Source organism: Zingiber officinale, chromosome 4A (assembly GCF_018446385.1).
Source record: "Zingiber officinale cultivar Zhangliang chromosome 4A, Zo_v1.1, whole genome shotgun sequence".
NCBI lineage: Eukaryota > Viridiplantae > Streptophyta > Magnoliopsida > Zingiberales > Zingiberaceae > Zingiber > Zingiber officinale.
The window spans coordinates 106,601,841-106,610,047 of record NC_055992.1 but is presented as its reverse complement, the minus strand read 5'-3'; the positions used below and the strand labels follow the sequence as shown (position 1 = coordinate 106,610,047).

The 8,207-nt window shown below is 41.4% G+C and overlaps 1 long non-coding RNA gene across 1 annotated transcript; it reads right to left on the bottom strand.

The window, feature by feature from the left end:
* Positions 1–682: 682 nt before the first annotated feature.
* Positions 683–1,011, bottom strand: LOC121973521. The gene is made up of 3 exons (XR_006109644.1): positions 965–1,011; positions 824–877; positions 683–745 (listed from the first exon to the last, which is right to left on the bottom strand). It is a non-coding gene; the product is annotated as an uncharacterized LOC121973521 (long non-coding RNA).
* Positions 1,012–8,207: the final 7,196 nt, after the last annotated feature.

Here is an 8,207-nt window from a genome sequence, read left to right as displayed (position 1 = left end):
CATAATAAGTATGGAATGTCCTGATCAGCATAAAGAAAAATTCATATATACATAATATGGGTACCACAGTATCAGTATGTCAAATCCACGGATCTAGGGTATACTGGTCCTCTATGGCATAACAACCTAGATCCTAAACATATCCCCCTTCCATAGCATATGTACCTACAATATGTACAGATCAAAACCACAAGATCTAGGTACACGAATCATATATGATATACCAATAGAAATACACAATCCAAGCATGGCATAAAAACCTAAGTATCAGATAATTTGGATATACATGTCAGAAACAAAAATCCAGAGTCTAACCCTAACCTCAGTAAAGCATGGTATGTCACTCTAGAAACTAAGATACTCATGGCAATAAGGTACTCATGGCAACAAATCACGAGATATAAGTACGGATACTTCACAGGTGACAAATCTAACATGCTATGGATATCAAACAGTGACATACCAAAGGCAAACATATTCATTGCTTGTAGTTATAAAATACTATGCATATCCAATGACAATATCATAAAAGATAAGTCAAGAGGTACCCGCCTCCAATGTAGATTGAATCAAACCAATCCAAATGTCGAGACGCCCGTCTCGAATCACCGTCCTCAATTTACAGCCTTGTTTAAGAACATGAAGTTGCTGGAATTTGCTGAAGTAAATGACTGCCAGATCCACGAAAATCCACAGCACAAGACTACCCTCGTACTCACTGATCCACGCCAAGAGATAGTTGCTGCTGGAATTAGAACAAGCAAACCAAATCAACAATTCATCAAGATCCTTGAACCTACAGAATTTCCAACCAAAACTAAACCTCTTTGCTGAAATTTTTCCCACAGTGCACAACACTTGACTGGAATCCCCCTTACTGCTCCAATTAATAATAGATGATACAGATTCATCAAGACAACATCAAGAAAAAAAACAAATTTGAGAACTTACTGGTAGCACTAACCTTAACACCTTCTCCTTAAAAGACCCTCAACTGAAACAAGATCCACCTCAATAAACTAAAAACCCCAATCTTTGTTCCAGATCAGTGGAAGAACAGACTCCGCATCTGGAACTAGTACACAACGTGGAGGAGGTCGGCGTTGTTCGAGTCAAGAGATGGCAGCATCGGCTGGGCACAGTGAAGACCACACAGAATAGATCTAGAGCAGAAGAATTCGGTCGGCTAATCGGTGCTCGGAAGAAGAGAGGAAGGGGCTCTTCTCGGTGATCGAAGGAAGGGGCTCGGATGCCGGCGAATCAAGCGCAGGGGAGAGATCGGCAATGGGCGACTCGGCCAACGGTGGCCCGCGAGATCGCTCCGCAAGAGCGACTGTCGGAAGAGAAGAAGAGTCGGGCGGAGGCGAGGCTTCCCTTGTCTCTCGTCGGTCGGCGGCAGAGAGAGTGAGCGTGCGTGTGAGGGAGATAAGGAGAGAATCGGCGCCGATTGGAGAAGTTAGGGCAGGGAATCGGCGGGGAAAAGAGGACTCGACGCAAGTTCGGGGAAGGAAACGAAGGAAAAATAGAAAATAAAAGAAAAAGAAAAAAAAGAAAAGGAAATAAATGAAAATAAACATTTCCTCGCTTAAAGGGGTAGTCTAAATAGGCTTTTCCGGGCCCCGTTTTTATCCCCGTTAACTCGTCCGTATGAGTTCCGAAAAATTCCCGAAAAATTTCCAAAAATTCTGAAAAATTCCTTTATCATTAATCGCCAATTTCCGGTATTTTACACCCTCCCTCTGGGAGGAGGTTGGAGAGGCCAAGCTGCTAGGGCCTCATAGAGCTCAGCAGGAGGTAGAGTTGGTTCGTACTATCAGACGAAGGATGTCAGAGGCGCAGGACCGTTAGAAGAGCTATGCTGATCGGAGACGGAGACCCCTGGAGTTCTCTACTGGTGACCATGTTTTTCTGCGAGTTTCACCCACGAAAGGGGTGAAGAGATTTGGCCTCAGAGGTAAGCTAGCTCCACGATACATTGGACCTTTCCAGATCTTGGAGAGGATTGGAGCGGTAGCTTATCGTCTGGCACTACCACCGTCCCTGGCAGGCATTCACGACGTATTCCATATGTCTATGCTGAGGAGATATATATCCGACCCGACACATGTGCTGATAGATATCTCAGTTCCTATTCAGTCTGATGTTACCTACGAGGAGGTTCCGGTATGGATTCTAGACTAAAAAGAGCGTTAGTTGTGGAACAAGACTATCCGGCTGGTTAAAGTCAGATGACAGCATCATTCCGACGAGGAGGCTACATGGGAGCTCGAGGATACGATTCGAGCTCGATGCCCCTATCTTTTCACTTGAGGTATGTGGATTAAATTTACCGTTCAACATTTATACTCTTTATCTTTTGCTAGTACTTGCTAATGGTAAATAATGAAAATTTAGGGACCAAATTTTTATTAGTGGGGGAGAATGTAAAATATCAAAAAAGGGCAAATAACCATAAGAAAATTTTCTGAGAATTTTTCAAAGGCCATATAGTGTAGGTTACGGGGATAAATATTAGGTCACGGAAAGTCTGTTTAGGCTACCCCATTTTAACGAGGAAAGTTTTTTTTTTCTTTTTATTTTCTTTTATTTTCCCTTCCTTCGCCGTTTCTTCCCCGACCCGCACCCCCGCGTCGTTGTCGTTTCTTCTTCCCTTCCCCAACCGACGCGCCGCCGCTGCTCGCGTCCCTTCCTCTCCTACCCTCGTGTACAAAATCCCCGACCGAGGGAAGCTTCGAGTTCTCCCCTTTCCTCTTCCTCATGAGTGTGCCCTAATCTTTGCTCCACCACTTCGCCGAGCGCCGGCCCCGATCGCCACCACTTGCCGACGCCAACCGCGAACCAGTCGCTGACCTTGGGAAAATAGGGAGTGTAGGTTGCTGGCGGACACCTCTCCATTCTTTTTCCCGGACTCCAGCCATGCTCCCGATCGTGCCCTAGGTCCTTTGCCGGCGCGTCTCTGCTCGATTTGGTTTCGAACAGGAGCAAGCAGTGTCAAGCCCTTCTTCTCGCGTCTTTGCTCGACACTGTCAAAGTCGTCACCGCGGTACCCTAGCAGAGGTCCTTAAGGTAGATGATGTATCGAGTTGTGGATTGAGCTCTTGACCTCTATTCTTGCTCTGATCAGTGAACTTCTTGCTTGATCTTTCTTGTTGGATTCATGGTCATTTTTCCGGTTCTAGACTAGTAGGAAAGCATCGGATCAGTGGACCTCTTCTTCATTATTGTTGATTAAGGTCTCGGTTGAGGTAAGATTAGGTTGTTGCTTGATTAGTGAACCCTATTCCTTGCTCTGATCTGTGATCTCCACTTTTGATTTCACTTTGAATCGGTCAGCGAAGAATTCCAGCAGGGAGTCTCGCTCTATGGAGTTTTCTTGGTCCAACAACTCAATCCAGCAGCAGCTCACCTTGATCTTTGTTCAACAGTGGTTGAGCTTGAGGTATGATGTAGGAATTTGGCTACGTATTGTAGTTAGATCAGTAGGTATGATTTGGATTACATGATTAGTATGATTGACTAGGTTTGGATCTTTAGTCTAATGGATGATTAGAGGTTAAGGTAACTAACCCTAATTACCCGTTAGATTCAATTAGGTAGGTTCATAGTTATGTTGATTAGGGTTTTACCATAAATTAGTCTTAGGGATTTTATTTAGCTATTCTTATGAATTTAACTAAATAAAATATTTATATTTTATTTGACGCATGACTCTGATTCGAGACGGCCGTCTCGACATCGGATTGGTTCGATTAGATATTCTATTTGAGGCGGGTACCTTAACTTATCTTTTAGATAATGTCATGTTGATATGCTTAGTAGATTTTAACAAGTAGTAATAATTATGTTTATATCTGCATCGGTATGTCACTATTTGTTTTTGATCATGTTTTGTTTGTTACCTGTTTAGCATTCATGCCCCTGTTTATTATTTATGTTATAGAGGTAGCGACATACCATGACATGTGATATACCAAACTAGTCATTTACCATATCTGACCTGTGTACCTAGATCTGTTTATTTGATCCATTTATTTTTGGTACATGTTTTATGGAGGTAGATATGGTCATGATTTGTATGCTTAGTGTCATGCACCATCTTGCATGATTGCATGTTGTGCGATAGTCGGCTCCATTATTGTTGAGCATATCACCAATTACATGGATCTGCACACACAACCACTCATGGGTTAGTGGTTTTTTTTATTATTCATGCAGGGTGTATTGCAATAGGTTGCTCTGTTTGGCTCCGTTAGTCCGCTCATGGGTAGTGTGACGCAGCGTGGTAGCCGACAGGGATGCCTTCTCTGGATTGTCTCAGGGAGATGAGAGCATTGCGCTCCCCCACTTATAATTTGGGGTAGGAGGATAGGTGTACTCCGACAGCATCTTGTCCACTCGGTCACTCATCAGGAGCAGTGACGGCAGAGTGCACGGTTGTCACAGCCCTACCCACTCGGTCTCACCATCTTGTGTGAGATGGCTGACTGGCGTCAAGGGTGACCAGAACATGTCATTGGCATCATATGCATGATGCATTTTTTGTTTGTATTTGCTTCATATTGGATGGATGCATATGATTGACATGCATACAGGGACATGTATTTTCGGTTTGACGACCTTATTATTCTGATAGGAGGTCCTGATAAGTACAGCTTCTCCCTTATCTTCAGTTTTGCATTGTTTCATTACTTCTGGAGACTGTATGCATATTTATTACTGCTGGTTATTATTTACTATGCATGTCAACTAGGTATCCGCTGAGTGTTGGACTCACCCCCCGTTATTACCATTTTAGGTTGAGGCTATCTGGAGAAGTTCCAGTCGCTAGTTTCCCCATTCAGGTTGCGAGGATTTCCATTTTGGATCTTCTCTTTGGTTTTCTTATTATGTTATCATCTACGTTTCCAGACTTGTACCTTTTGGCACTTGGATCTTGTATGATCCCTTATTATCGATGGGTTTTCGTTTGGATGTATGCTGGTGATTTAAGTTTTATGGGTGTAGTTGACTAGGATATCAGATTTGAGTTTTATGGGTGTAGTTGAGTAGGATATTTGAGATGTTTTTCCTTATCACTGCTTATGTTTGGGTTTTACTATTAAACTACGTGGGTGCTTGCTTAATATATATTGTTATTGTTCCGGTCGTGTTGGCCGAGATATATGTGACCCTGAGAGCATTGTAGGAAGTTTAATATTGTCACCCGTACAGGGGAGATGCTGCCGAAATTTCTTCTGGCAGAGACTACCTGGGGCGTGACACAATGTGCTACTAAGTTGAACTAATGTGTCGGCCCAAAGGAAGACACCTTAGGTAGGTTTAGTGCATTTTATGTTGGTAGATGTATATCTATGCTAAAATTAATCGGCCCAAAGGAAGATTACTTTTATACCAGATATATGCATAAGGTAGCTTACAACTATGGAATAAAATATTATTTTGCTCAACTCATGGACAAAATATGTTGGTCCAAAGGAAGACATATTATGTGGCCGATTAAAGTTGTTATGAGTTATGGATCAAAATATAACTCATATAAAGTATCATATTATGCGCACAATAGAGCGGCCCAAAGGAAGGCACATTGTATGACTAATTAAAGTTTGAGTTATATTAAACTATGTATTAAATAATGATCGTCCCGTACCTCTGACTAGTGCTAGCACTATAGAGCATAGGGTTGAATTTCAACTGTGGGAGAAATCAAATAGCATGAGTCTAAGTATCATGAGACTATCCATACCGACACCAATTAAAGAGTCGATAACCGCGGGAGAAAATTCTAGGAGTTTTCTAAACCAATTGGCAGACTGATTCACCTCAAATGAAAAGGACGACACTACCACACTTCTTACAAAGTTGGCAGCCATGTGGTATTTACCCCATTATGTGCCTATGTCCTGTGTACCTGCATGTACCTCCTTCCATATCTGTAGGGCTGACACTAGGGGGCCGCTAAGGTAGCAGATATACCTTTTTTGGTAGCCATGCTGTATACTAGAAAAGAAAACATAAGGGAGAGACTAAGGCATGAGACACCTGAAAGTTCTCACCTAGCATTTAGATCTCAAGGTTCAGGCAAGAAGAGAAAGAGGATCAATAAAGAAAAAGGAAAGCAGACTGCAGATTTTGAGAGTTTTTAAAATTTTGTTAGTTCGAAAGTTAATTTAGTTATAATACCCACTGCCACTTGGTGGATAGATGATACCGGTGCTACTACTCACATAAGTGTCACTATACAAGGTTATCTTAGGAGCCGTCATCCGCTTGATGGTGAAAGATACATCTATACGAGAAATGACAAGAAGGCTAAAGTAGAGTTCATAGGTGTTTTTAGGCTTAATTTAGGAATTGATGTCTTTTTGGATTTAGAAAATACATTTATTGTACTGTCTTTCAGGCAGAACTAAATTTCAATTCCTTGTTTGGACAAATCAGGTTATTCTTGTTCATTTGGAAATGAAATGTTTAGTATTTTCTTTAATTCGGTTTTGATTGGCAATGGTTCCTTAGTTGATAAGCTTTATAAATTGAACGCCTTTACTCCTATAGTTGACAATGTAATAATGCATAGTATAGGTATGAAACGCAAATTAACTAACGAGAATTCTTCCATGTTGCGGCATAGGCGTTTAGAACATATATCCAAATAATTCCTAGAAAGGTTAATGTCACATGCAATTCTCGATTCCCTTGACATGTCAGACTTTGATATCTGCATAGAGTATGTTAAGGGGAAGACCACTAACAAAAGAAATAAGGGGGCTAGCCATTGTAGTGACATTTTGGAGCTAATACATACGGACATTTGTGTACCATTCCCTAAGGCATCTTGGAATGAACACACATATTTTATTAGCTTCATAGACGATTATTCTAGATTTGGCTATCTGTACCTTATTCATGAGAAATCATAATCTTTGGACATGTTCAAAATTTTCAAAGCCGAAGTTGAACTTCAACTGGGTAAGAAAATTAAAGTCGTCTGATCTGACCGTGGAGGTGAATATTATAGTCGATATGATGGATCAGGTGAATAACGTTCAGGACTTTTTGTGAATTACCTTGCTGAGTGTGGGAGTGTGCCTCAATATACCATGCCTAGTACACCCAGTCAGAATAGTGTAGCTGAGCGTCACAATCGAACCCTAAAAGATATGGTAAGATGTATGATGACTTTCACTTCTCTACCATAGTCTTTGTGGGTTGAAGCACTCAAGACTGCAGTTTACCTACTCAATAGAGTATCTAGTAAGGCAATAACTAAAACCCTATTTGAGATGTGGACGGATAGAAAACCTAGCATTAGGCATTTTCACATTTGGGGTTGTCCAGCTGAAGCTAGGCTTTAGAGGCCTAATAAAAGGAAACTGAAATCAAGAACAGTCGGCTATAATTTTGTAGGTTATTCTGAAAAGTCAAGAGTATATAAATTTTATGATTTCTCTAATAGATCCTTCTTCCAAACGGGAGACGCCAAATTCATGGAGGACAATGGGAGTGATAATGTCAGGGAAATATCTTTTGAGGAATGTGTTGGCAATCCTCCTGTGGTCACTACTAGTGTGATTAATAGCGGGGTGGTTACCATACCGCACATTATGGGCATTACACATCCAGTGAGCATAGTGAACCAAGATATTCCCATGACATCTCCAATGCAATGGGAGGAACCTGCCACTGAAATTGAAGTATTACGTCATTTTGATGAGCAAGTACCACAACCACCTTAAACACAAGTGACTTTAAGACGATCCACAAGGGAACGGAGAACCATAAATTCTCATGATTATGTTATCTCCAAGAGCATGATTTTGACATAGGATTGGAAAGTGATCATACATCTTTCCAAGAAGTCAAATAATGCTCTAACCTTGAAAAGTGAATTAACGCCATGCAAGAAGAGCTCAAGTCTATGACAGACAATGATGTTTGGGAACTTGTCGAATTGCCCTGAAGGGAATAAGCCCGTTGGTTATAAATAGATATTTAAAACCAAGCCGGATTCAAGGGGCAATGTCGAAAAGTATTAGGCTCATCTTGTTGCCAAGAGATTCATTCAGAAAGAAGACATTGATTGCAAGGAGACTTTCTCACCTGTGTCGATGAAAGACTCCCTCAGGGTAGTCATGACACTTGTAGCTCATTATGATTTAGAGCTATATCAAATGGACGTAAAGACTACATTCCTCAATGGAGACATAGAG